Here is a 12,500-nt window from a genome sequence, read left to right on the forward strand (position 1 = left end):
CCACCTCGCCACAACTTTTGCACGTCGTTGTTTTTAATACGCGAACTACGATACAGAAACTTAACATAAGGTGTATATGAAAATTAATCAATATATCTGAATGAATGAATGAATGAATGAATAGGACGGGACTCGGACCGAACATTTGTCGGGCATGCCACCGTCGAGGTTAGTCTATTAGACATAAATTATTATTGTTTCTTTCTGGCTGTTCTCGTTTTGCTAATGCAGGCGATTACTTGCATGGACAGGACATAACCAAGTCGCTAGGATTACACATCAACTCATCTTGCTCTCATATGATACGGTTTTCTTGTACCTTTTCCTTACCTTTTCCTTACCTTTTCCTTACCTTTTCCTTACCTTTTCCTTACCTTACCTTACCTTACATTACCTTTTCCTTACCTTACCTTACCTTACCTTACCTTACCTTACCTTACCTTACCTTACCTTACCTTACCTTACCTTACCTTACCTTACCTTACCTTACCTTACCTTACCTTACCTTACCTTACCTTACCTTACCTTACCTTACCTTACCTTAAGTTACCTTACCAATACCAATACCAATACCAATACCAATACCAATACCAATACCGATACCAATATCAACCAGAATTTATGAAGACTGTATTACCCAAAACTATACTTATTATTGTGCATGTGTGTATATGGGTGCTTGTTTTTGTATTATGTGTGCCTATGTTTATGTTTGCTTCCGATTTGTTAATGTATCTATGTATACTTTTTGCTACTACGCCTGTTACTATTGGGAATAAGTTTCTTTGTGTGTATTCCAGAGTCGTGTTAGTTCTACTTTTAAGGGGTGATATTTGATATTTACTAAGTTTATAATAATTTATATTATTGTTATTGTTATTGTTATTTAAGTATTTTGTTGCCAATGAGCCTGATATTTTGATGATAGATCGGTCTGCGCGTCGCGCAGTGTTGGTTGATATCACCATTCTTCATGACGAGAAAGAAACAAAGAAAGAAAGAAAGAACCTCGTGAAGGCAGAAAAGGACAATTTAATATAATATTTAGACCTGGCCCACTAGACTACCGCCATTATTGATTTTTATCGATTGATTGATTGATTTAAAAATAATTATTCCAATAGTTGTGTCGGTAGTAGGTACCAGCCAGCCAGCCAGCCAGCCAGCCAGCCAGCCAGCCAGCCAGCCAGCCAGCCAGCCAGCCAGCCAGCCAGCCAGCCAGCCAGCCAGCCAGCCAGCCAGCCAGCTAGCTAGCTAACTGGGTTAGGGGTCCTGATACAGAAGGCAGTTAGTTATGTAGTAGTTATTATTATCCACGATAGGTACTGCGCGCTACGTGAGGAGGTTTCTTCTTCTCGCTCTGGAGTCAGTTCTCAGTTCAGGAGGAGTTATTAATGTTAATGTACCTACGTACATAATAAGATGTCATAATGATAACCTTCTACGTGGTGGATATGAAAATTTATCAATATCATCATCATCATCATCATCATCATCATCATCATCAAGGCGTGATGTACCTTCACCTCGTGAAGGCAGAAAAGGACAAATTAATAAAATATTTAGACCTGGCCGACGAGACTTAGTCGTAATAAAAATCTTTTAAAAAAAATTATATTTTAATTAATAACATTTAAAATAAATATACATAATTAATAATAATACTAATACTAATAATAATAATAATAATAATAATAATAATAATAAACTATATTCTGTCTAAATTAAAATTTAAAATCCACGGCTCAACAGACTTCACCGCGGACGACGATCCTACGTATGTATGCATGCGAACGCGCACGGCCCGCATCACATGTGTGGTTTGAGCGCGTGTCGCGTTTGATGTTCGGGCGTGCCTTAGTTGGTGCGCGAGGCGAGAGAGGAAGATTTGATTGATGTTTGTTGTTTTTTGGATTACATTTTCAGTTTTTCTCTCTCGTTTTTAAACGAACACATTATAAAGTTATATATTATATATTTGATCAGCGTCGGACCTGCGTCATGCGATCTGAAGTATCTATCCATCTCTCATATATATCTTGTCCGGTCAGAAGCTTGACATATATACATTGAGGAGAGGAGGAGACTTTTGTGATTGGACGCATAAATTTTTTGGTCCTGGAAATTTTAAAATTTTTCATATGTTCATTGGTTTTGCGCGTTGCGTGTGTTTCGTGTTTAATAATAATAATAATATAATATATTTATTATAGATTAACCGAAACGCTGCGGTCGCCGTAACACCGTGTGAGACATATGCGTAACTCATGCGACGGCATGTTCGTTCGGTTAGTTCATTTCTAATTTCAGAATGAAACAATCAAACGGACGAATGCACCTGTTCGTTCAGTCGTTTACGTCATTCTGTACGTTCCGTGCGCGATTTTGAAATTTTATTCGTTAAAACGAATTATAATATTTCATATGGTGTTTTTATTTAAACATTATATGTTTTAACGTGAACGGTTTATGCGAAATCTCGGTGGACCGATTTTGTATAATTATCCTTTTCCTTAAAAATTAAATTTTCTAGGATATGGATTTTTATATATTTAATGATATTATTTATTAGTAAACAACGAGAGTTGTTTATTATATAAATACTATTATAATACCTAAACACGATCACGCCGTACGAGCGTTTTTACGCCCGATGCGGTGCGACGTTTTAGTTTTCGAGCTAACGAAAAAGAGAGCTCCCTGGTTGATCCTGCCAGTAGTTATATGCTTGTCTCAAAGATTAAGCCATGCATGTCTCAGTGCAAGCCGTATTAAGGCGATACCGCGAATGGCTCAATATATCAGTTTTGGTTCCTTAGATCTTACTCAGTTACTTGGATAACTGTGGTAATTCTAGAGCTAATACATGCAATCAGAACTCTGACCAGTGATGGGATGAGTGCTTTTATTAGATCAAAACCAATCGACGGAGGGCCTCGCGTCCGAAGTCGTTAATTTTGATGAATCTGGATAACTTTTGCAGATCGCATGGTCAAGTACCGGCGACGCATCTTTCAAATGTCTGCCTTATCAACTTTCGATGGTAGTTTCTGCGACTACCATGGTTGTCACGGGTAACGGGGAATCAGGGTTCGATTCCGGAGAGGGAGCCTGAGAAACGGCTACCACATCCAAGGAAGGCAGCAGGCGCGCAAATTACCCACTCCCGGCACGGGGAGGTAGTGACGAAAAATAACGATACGGGACTCTTACGAGGCCTCGTAATCGGAATGAGTACACTTTAAATATTTTAACGAGGAACAATTGGAGGGCAAGTCTGGTGCCAGCAGCCGCGGTAATTCCAGCTCCAATAGCGTATACTAAAATTGTTGCGGTTAAAAAGCTCGTAGTTGCATTTGTGCGCCGCGCTGTCGGTGCACCGCATCCGCGGTGATACTGACACGTTTGCGGAGCATATCGTCGGTGAGCCGGCGTTCTAAAAAACGCCGGTTCAATATCAAAATCCTATCGCGGTGCTCTTCGGTGAGTGTCGAGGTGGGCCGACAATTTTACTTTGAACAAATTAGAGTGCTCAAAGCGGGCTAAAAATGCTGCTTGAATATTTCGTGCATGGAATAATAGAATATGATCTCGGTTCTATTTTGTTGGTTTTCAGAACTCCGAGGTAATGATTAATAGGGATAACTGGGGGCATTCGTATTGCGACGTTAGAGGTGAAATTCTTGGATCGTCGCAAGACGAACATCAGCGAAAGCATTTGCCAAAGGTGTTTTCATCAATCAAGAACGAAAGTTAGAGGTTCGAAGGCGATTAGATACCGCCCTAGTTCTAACCGTAAATATGTCATCTAGCGATCCGCCGACGTTACTACAATGGCTCGGCGGGCAGCTTCCGGGAAACCAAAGATTTTGGACTCCGGGGGGAGTATGGTTGCAAAGCTGAAACTTAAAGGAATTGACGGAAGGGCACCACCAGGAGTGGAGCCTGCGGCTTAATTTGACTCAACACGGGAAATCTCACCAGGCCCGGACACCGGAAGGATTGACAGATTAACAGCTCTTTCTTGATTCGGTGGGTGGTGGTGCATGGCCGTTCTTAGTTGGTGGAGCGATTTGTCTGGTTAATTCCGGTAACGAACGAGACTCTAGCCTGCTAAATAGGCGTCGTTATTTAGGTGTGCGCGGCCTCGTGTCGCGCAACTCACTGACGACGTATTAAAATTCTTCTTAGAGGGACCGGCGTCTTCGAGCCGCACGAGATTGAGCAATAACAGGTCTGTGATGCCCTTAGATGTCCTGGGCCGCACGCGCGCTACACTGAAGGAATCAGCATGTTCTCCCTGGCCTAGAGGCCCGGGCAACCCGCTGAAACTCCTTCGTGCTGGGGATTGGGGTTTGCAATTATCCCCCATAAACGAGGAATTCCTAGTAAGCGCGAGTCATAAGCTCGCGTTGATTACGTCCCTGCCCTTTGTACACACCGCCCGTCGCTACTACCGATTGAATGATTTAGTGAGGTCTTCGGACCGACACGCGGTGGCTTCACGGCCGTCGGCGTTGTTGGGAAGTTGACCAAACTTGATCATTTAGAGGAAGTAAAAGTCGTAACAAGGTTTCCGTAGGGGAACCTGCGGAAGGATCATTAACGTGTGTTGTATTGTGTGTGATATGTAAATATTTTATTTATTTATTTATATATATATACGCATGCATACATTCGATCGTTCTTAATTTTTATCGTTTATCCGATTTCTCACGCTCTCGCGCGCGTTTGTCGCGACGATATTGAATCTGACTGCTGACATTATATATCTAATACTGCTGCGTACTGCACGCGCACGGCAGCACACGCATAAAACTATACGCGCACTACAAAATACCATTACTGACACCGAAATTACAGTGTTGTTCTGTGTTTGTGGTGTGTGTGTGTGTGTGTGTGATGCAGTAGTTGTGTGTGTGTGTGTCGTCGTGTCGATTCGATTGCCGTCGTGACACTAGTGCGCTCGAGAGCGAGAACGCGGTGATCGAAAGAAAAACTCACAGACGTTTTAGTTTTCTTAACGTGTGTGTGCGTGCGTTGTACCACCGTGTTTTATATGTTTATTATTATATATTTTGAGATTCGAAATTTCGAATATTATAATATTTATGTATAAAATGCGAAACGCGCGCGCGCACACGGCGAAAACGTCGAAACGTCGCGTACACGTCCAAACGTCACGGAGAGTCGCGTGCGCGCGTTCTTGCGGGAGCGCTCGCTCGTGTCTCTCTCGTCGTCGTTGACGGTTTCGTAAATTAACATAGAATACATTTTATTTATTTATTGTTTTTTTTTTCGACAAGAAAAAAAAAAAAAGAAATTTTTTATTTTTATTTAAACATTACAGAAAAAACGAAAATCATTACCCTGGACGGTGGATCACTTGGCTCGCGGGTCGATGAAGAACGCAGTTAACTGCGCGTCATAGTGTGAACTGCAGGACACATTTGAACATCGACATTTCGAACGCACATTGCGGTCCGTGGAGACACATCCAGGACCACTCCTGTCTGAGGGCCGGCTGCATAAAAAACATTAATCACATTGCGTGGCTCGTGCCGCGCTCGTGATCCGTCGCGTTGACGCGTTCCGCGTTACGCGTTCGTACTCGTCGTTACGTGTTGTTTTATTTAATTAAAATCTGACCGAAGACTACGATTACGAATCGCGTTTCGCTAGCTCGTCTCTCCGACGGATCTAAAAATGTTTTATTGTTATTTCAAAATTTTCATAATCACGTCGAACCTCTCTGGCGCGCGCGTTATGTTTAGCGTGCGCGTAGCGAGTTCTCGTGTATATGAATTTTTGTCGTCTTGGTTTCGTTATTCTGTTGTTGACGTTGTATTAATCGTTATTTAATATCGACGACGACGACGGTGCGAAGCGAAACGTTGTGATGAAGAATTTTAATGAATTATTTGTAATCGCGAATAAATTCAATAAAATAATCTAACGATTTTTCGCTTGCACACACATCGATCGTTGAATTTACTTAACGTAACGGCGACGACGAAAAACTACTAATGACCGGGACAGACGAATGATTAACAATAGGAAAACGTGTGTAGGCGGACTCGACGTCCGAATTGCGACCTCGCGCCTCTCCATCTCTCACTCTGACTCGCTAGCGCTCTCGTTCGCTCGCTCTCGCTCACTCGCTCTCGGCTCTCTCGTTTTCGTCTCTGATTGAAATCTCATTACAAAATTTTTTGTGAGGAGAAGAAAGAAGAGATTGATGCTTGGGAATAGAGAAAATGGTGGTGGGAGGAGAGGAAAGGAGGACGTGCGTGAGGAGAGGAGAGGGGTGGGAGGATTTTGCGATGGACGCTGACGGATATCGAGTTTGCCTCAAATTTATTTTTATATCGTTGGCCTCAGATCAGGGAGGATCACCCGCCGAATTTAAGCATATTAGTAAGCGGAGGAAAAGAAACTAACCAGGATTTCCTTAGTAGCGGCGAGCGAACAGGAATATAGCCCAGCACTGAATCCCGTTGTTTTAATCGATAACGGGAGATGTGGTGTTCGGGAGGTTCCGCTTTCTCGTCGCGACGACTCCTGTCCAAGTTCGTCTTGAACGGGGCCGTTTTCCCGTAGAGGGTGCCAGGCCCGTAGCGACGGAGGGTCGCGGCGAGAGGGACGCTCCTTAGAGTCGGGTTGCTTGAGAGTGCAGCCCTAAGCGGGTGGTAAACTCCATCTAAGGCTAAATATGACCGCGAGACCGATAGCGAACAAGTACCGTGAGGGAAAGTTGAAAAGAACTTTGAAGAGAGAGTTCAAGAGTACGTGAAACCGTTCAGGGGTAAACCTGCGAAACTCGAATGAACGAACGGAGAGATTCATCGTTTTCTCTCGGGCGTACGTTTACGTGCGTTCAGATGTTGACGGAACGTTCGTTTCGTGCGTTCGTTCTCCGTCGGCACGGTACGTGAACGTTTAACGTCCCGAGAAGACGTGCACTTCTCTCTTAGTAATGCATCGCGACCCGTTCGTCGTGGATTTAAGACGATCGCGCGGGAGACCGTACGAGTTTTATTCGTTTAGAACACGTTCGGACCGCGTATCGTTCCGATCCACGCATTCGGACGGTATCATTAAACTAATCACGCACGCGTTGAAAATTCCTAAAAAAAATTTTCTCATACGCGTCCGGCCCGACGCAAGTCAACGTCGTATTTTCTCGTTTCCTGCCTTAGTGCGGACGCGAGTGCGACGCGTCTGTTGTCGCAGCCGTGCAGTCTCGGACTAGTGCGTGTTTGTTTGAACGTCTGCGATGATACAGTTTCGGGCACTCGCAGGACCCGTCTTGAAACACGGACCAAGGAGTCTAGCATGTGTGCGAGTCATTGAGTTTTATAAATTTTTAACATTAAACTGAAAGGCGTAACGAAAGTGAAGGCGAACGCTCGACGTTCGCTCAGGGAGGATGAAATTATCGAGCTACGTTCGTGATTTTCGCACTCCCGAGGCGTCTCGTTTCCAATCAGTGAATGAAGGCGCGCTCTGAGCACAAATGCTGGGACCCGAAAGATGGTGAACTATGCCTGGTCAGGTCGAAGTCAGGGGAAACCCTGATGGAGGACCGTAGCGATTCTGACGTGCAAATCGATCGTCGGAACTGGGTATAGGGGCGAAAGACTAATCGAACCATCTAGTAGCTGGTTCCGTCCGAAGTTTCCCTCAGGATAGCTGGCGTCGATATAAAATTTTAAAACAGTCTCATCCGGTAAAGCGAATGATTAGAGGCATTGGGGCCGAAACGACCTCAACCTATTCTCAAACTTTAAATGGGTGAGAACTCCGGCTTACTCGAACGATGAAGCCGGAGATCTGATGACGGTGCCAAGTGGGCCAATTTTGGTAAGCAGAACTGGCGCTGTGGGATGAACCAAACGTAGTGTTAAGGCGCCTAAAAAACGCTCATGGGACACCATGAAAGGCGTTGGTCGCTCATGACAGCAGGACGGTGGCCATGGAAGTCGGAATCCGCTAAGGAGTGTGCAACGACTCACCTGCCGAAGCAACCAGCCCTGAAAATGGATGGCGCTGAAGCGTTTTGCCTATACACTACCGTTACCGGCACGTGTGATGCTAAATTTTTAATTTGGTATCATTAAGCCGTAACGAGTAGGACGTGCGCGACGGAGAGCGCAGAAGGGTCTGGGCGTGAGCCCGCTTGGAGCCTCCGTCGGTGCAGATCTTGGTGGTAGTAGCAAATACTCCAGCGAGGCCCTGGAGGACTGACGTGGAGAAGGGTTTCGCGTGAACAGTAGTTGCTCGCGAGTCAGTCGATCCTAAGCTCAAGGAGAGATCTTATGTCGATGTGGCGTGTTTTTTTATAATTTTTAAAAATAATGAAAAATAACGCCCTTTGAGCGAAAGGGAATCCGGTTCCTATTCCGGAACCCGGCAGCGGAACCGTTTCAATAATCGTTCCCTCGTCTTTAAAAACGAGTGTTCGACGGGGTAACCCAAAGTGGCCTGAAGACGCCGCCGAGAGGTCCGGGAAGAGTTTTCTTTTCTGCCTGAGCGTTCGAGTTCCATGGAATCCTATAGAAGGGAGATATGGTTCGGAACGCGAAGAGCACCGCATTTGCGGCGGTGTCCGGATACTCTCTGCGGACCTTGAAAATTCAGGTGAGGGATGTACGTGGAGATGTCGCGCCGGTTCGTACCCATATCCGCAGCAGGTCTCCAAGGTGAAGAGCCTCTAGTCGATAGAATAATGTAGGTAAGGGAAGTCGGCAAATTGGATCCGTAACTTCGGAATAAGGATTGGCTCTGAGGACCGGGGCGTGTCGGGTTTGGACGGGAAGCGGATGCGGCCGGTGCCGGGTCTGGTCGATGTTCGTGCGTTATGTTCGTTTTAGCGAGTTAGTATTTTAATATAATGCGGCCTCAAAAACTGTATATATTTAATATGACACTCGCGAAAATCGTCTTACGTTTCGGACTGGATCCGGACCCGCGTTCTCCGGCCTTCCGCGGATCTTCCTAGCCGTAAGGTCGTGTCGGTTTCGTTTCGTGCGCGATCGGCACGATTCTGTACGACCGCCGTTCAACGGTCAGCTCAGAACTGGCACGGACAAGGGGAATCCGACTGTCTAATTAAAACAAAGCATTGCGATGGCCCTCGCGGGTGTTGACGCAATGTGATTTCTGCCCAGTGCTCTGAATGTCAACGTGAAGAAATTCAAGCAAGCGCGGGTAAACGGCGGGAGTAACTATGACTCTCTTAGGGGCGATACGCATAATTTTAATTTTTCGATTCAAATCCAGTCGTCTTAATCTGGTGACCAGTGGCGCGGTCACCAGTATAGTGCACAGGACGTGAATGGCTCCGAGGCTGGCGGAGTCACTCACTATAAGTGTGAGAGACGATGTCCTGTGCCAAGTATACGTCCAACCCTAACGGGTTAAGTGAAATTAGTTGCTCATAACAGGGACGGTGTACCTGTTTGCTCGTGGCTGGCTATCGAATGGACGGGACCAATACACCCCCCTGTTAGTAATGGGGTAAGAGAGAGCGGTCTGAAACTATGGCCGAGATCACGACGCCCCACTCCTACCCATAACCTGCACGTGGTACCGCCGCACATTGACCGATACGGGAGGAGGGGCAGCACTTGAATCACGTAGTCTTGGTGTAGCCATTGCGGGACTACAGCCCTCGTAAGTGCCGCCTTAGAACGCAACGGGGCAATAGGTGGGCCGGGGCGCTAGCGGGGGGGAGTAATCTCCCCTGTTGGCGTGCACCGCACTGCTCCCTCTGGGGGCAGTGTCATCCGGAAACAGGTGGGCCGGGGCGCCACCAGGGGGGAGCAATCCCTCCTGATGATGGCGAGCACCGCACTGTCCCTTATGGGACGGTGTAACCCGGATGGCTGTACACGTGGTAAACACGTGACAGCAGCCCCGATGGACGGACCGCGAGGACCGTCAAGCCTAGCAGGTACCTTCGGGTGGGGCCTTGCGATACCTGCGGGCGAACCCTGTGGTCGGGTTTGCAGCCCGGCCACAGTGGGTTTTTTTCCTGTTGCAAAAAAGTCAAATAAAGAAAATAGACCTGAAGCCTCTGGCCTCCCGCTGGAGTCAGAGAGGACAGGCGATAACCCGACTGTGCGGGGTTCCGCCGGCGCAGATCCTGTGGGTCAGGATGCGCCTGGTTGGACCTGCCAGTTCTGCGAACGAACCTTTTCGACCAACAGGGGTTTGGGTGTCCACAAGCGTAGAGCCCACCCTGTTGAGACCAATACGGATGCCGCTCCGATGATGGTGAAGCGGCGGTGGCATGGCGAGGAAATCGACCTCCTCGCTCGCACCGAGGCCAGGTTGCTCGCTGAGCGGGGTCAGTGCTCGGGTGGAGACCTCTTTGGCGCGCTTCCAGGGTTTGGAAGAACTCTGGAAGCGATTAAGGGACAACGGCGGAGGGAGCCTTATCGGGCATTGGTGCAAGCGCACCTTGCCCGATTTGGTTCCCAGCCGGGTCCCTCGTCAGGGGGGTGCTCGGCCGAGCCTGACTTCCGGCGGGCTTCTGGAGCTGAGGAAGCGGGCGAGGAACGATGCGCCGAAGACGCCGCTGCCTATGATCCATCCGCAGTCGGTCAGATGTCGCCCGATGCCGCTCGGGTTCTCTCCGAACTCCTTGAGGGTTCGGGGAGAAGACGAGCGTGCAGGGCTATGAGACCCAAGACTGCAGGGCGGCGAAACGATTTGCACGATGATCGGACAGCTAGTGCCCACAAAACCAGTAGACAAAAGCGCAGAGCAGAGTACGCGCGTGTGCAGGAACTGTACAAGAAGTGTCGCAGCAGAGCAGCAGCTGAGGTGATCGATGGCGCGTGTGGGGGTGTCGGACACTCGCTCGAGGAGATGGAGACCTATTGGCGACCTATCCTCGAGAGAGTGTCCGATGCACCTGGGCCTACACCGGAAGCTCTTCACGCCCTAGGGCGTGCGGAGTTGCACGGGGGCAATCGCGACTACACCCAGCTGTGGAGGCCGATCTCGGTGGAAGAGATCAAGGCCTCCCGCTTTGACTGGCGAACTTCGCCGGGCCCGGACGGTATACGTTCGGGTCAGTGGCGTGCGGTTCCTGTGCACTTGAAGGCGGAAATGTTCAATGCATGGATGGCACGAGGCGAAATACCCGAAATTCTACGGCAGTGCCGAACCGTCTTTGTGCCTAAGGTGGAGAGACCAGGTGGACCGGGGGAATATCGACCGATCTCGATCGCGTCGATTCCCCTGAGACACTTTCACTCCATCTTGGCCCGGAGGCTGTTGGCTTGCTGCCCCCCTGATGCACGACAGCGCGGATTTATCTGCGCCGACGGTACGCTGGAGAATTCCGCAGTACTGGACGCGGTGCTTGGGGATAGCAGGAAGAAGCTGCGGGAATGTCACGTGGCGGTGCTAGACTTCGCCAAGGCATTTGACACAGTGTCTCACGAGGCACTTGTCGAATTGCTGAGGTTGAGGGGCATGCCCGAACAGTTCTGCGGCTACATTGCTCACCTATACGATACGGCGTCCACCACCTTAGCCGTGAACAATGAAATGAGCAGCCCTGTAAAAGTGGGACGAGGGGTTCGTCAAGGGGACCCTCTGTCGCCGATACTCTTCAACGTGGTGATGGACCTCATCCTGGCTTCCCTGCCGGAGAGGGTCGGGTATAGGTTGGAGATGGAACTCGTGTCCGCTCTGGCCTATGCTGACGACCTAGTCCTGCTTGCGGGGTCGAAGGTAGGGATGCAGGAGTCCATCTCTGCTGTGGACTGTGTCGGTAGGCAGATGGGCCTACGCCTGAATTGCAGGAAAAGCGCGGTTCTGTCTATGATACCGGATGGCCACCGCAAGAAGCATCACTACCTGACTGAGCGAACCTTCAATATTGGAGGTAAGCCGCTCAGGCAGGTGAGTTGTGTTGAGCGGTGGCGATATCTTGGTGTCGATTTTGAGGCCTCTGGATGCGTGACATTAGAGCATAGTATCAGTAGTGCTCTGAATAACATCTCAAGGGCACCTCTCAAACCCCAACAGAGGTTGGAGATTTTGAGAGCTCATCTGATTCCGAGATTCCAGCACGGTTTTGTGCTTGGAAACATCTCGGATGACCGATTGAGAATGCTCGATGTCCAAATCCGGAAAGCAGTCGGACAGTGGCTAAGGCTACCGGCGGATGTGCCCAAGGCATATTATCACGCCGCAGTTCAGGACGGCGGCTTAGCGATCCCATCGGTGCGAGCGACCATCCCGGACCTCATTGTGAGGCGTTTCGGGGGGCTCGACTCGTCACCATGGTCAGTGGCAAGAGCCGCCGCCAAATCTGATAAGATTCGTAAGAAACTGCGGTGGGCCTGGAAACAGCTCCGCAGGTTCAGCCGTGTTGACTCCACAACGCAACGACCATCTGTGCGCTTGTTTTGGCGAGAACATCTGCACGCATCTGTTGATGGACGCGAACTTCGCGAATCCACACGCACCCCGACATCCAC

At 48.4% G+C, this 12,500-nt stretch overlaps 2 non-coding genes and 1 pseudogene across 2 annotated transcripts; all 3 read left to right on the forward strand.

Annotated features, from left to right (window-relative positions):
* The first annotated feature begins 2,697 nt into the window (after positions 1-2,697).
* On the forward strand, positions 2,698-4,605 carry LOC119630968 (small subunit ribosomal RNA). Its single transcript, XR_005246518.1, has one exon. It is a non-coding gene; the product is annotated as a small subunit ribosomal RNA (ribosomal RNA).
* Positions 4,606-5,366: 761 nt separating this feature from the next.
* LOC119631033 (5.8S ribosomal RNA) lies at positions 5,367-5,523 on the forward strand. The gene has a single exon (XR_005246536.1). It is a non-coding gene; the product is annotated as a 5.8S ribosomal RNA (ribosomal RNA).
* Positions 5,524-6,372: 849 nt separating this feature from the next.
* Positions 6,373-12,500, forward strand: part of LOC119631037 (large subunit ribosomal RNA) — an 8,304-nt pseudogene continuing 2,176 nt past the window's right edge.

Source organism: Bombyx mori, chromosome 11 (assembly GCF_030269925.1).
Source record: "Bombyx mori chromosome 11, ASM3026992v2".
NCBI lineage: Eukaryota > Metazoa > Arthropoda > Insecta > Lepidoptera > Bombycidae > Bombyx > Bombyx mori.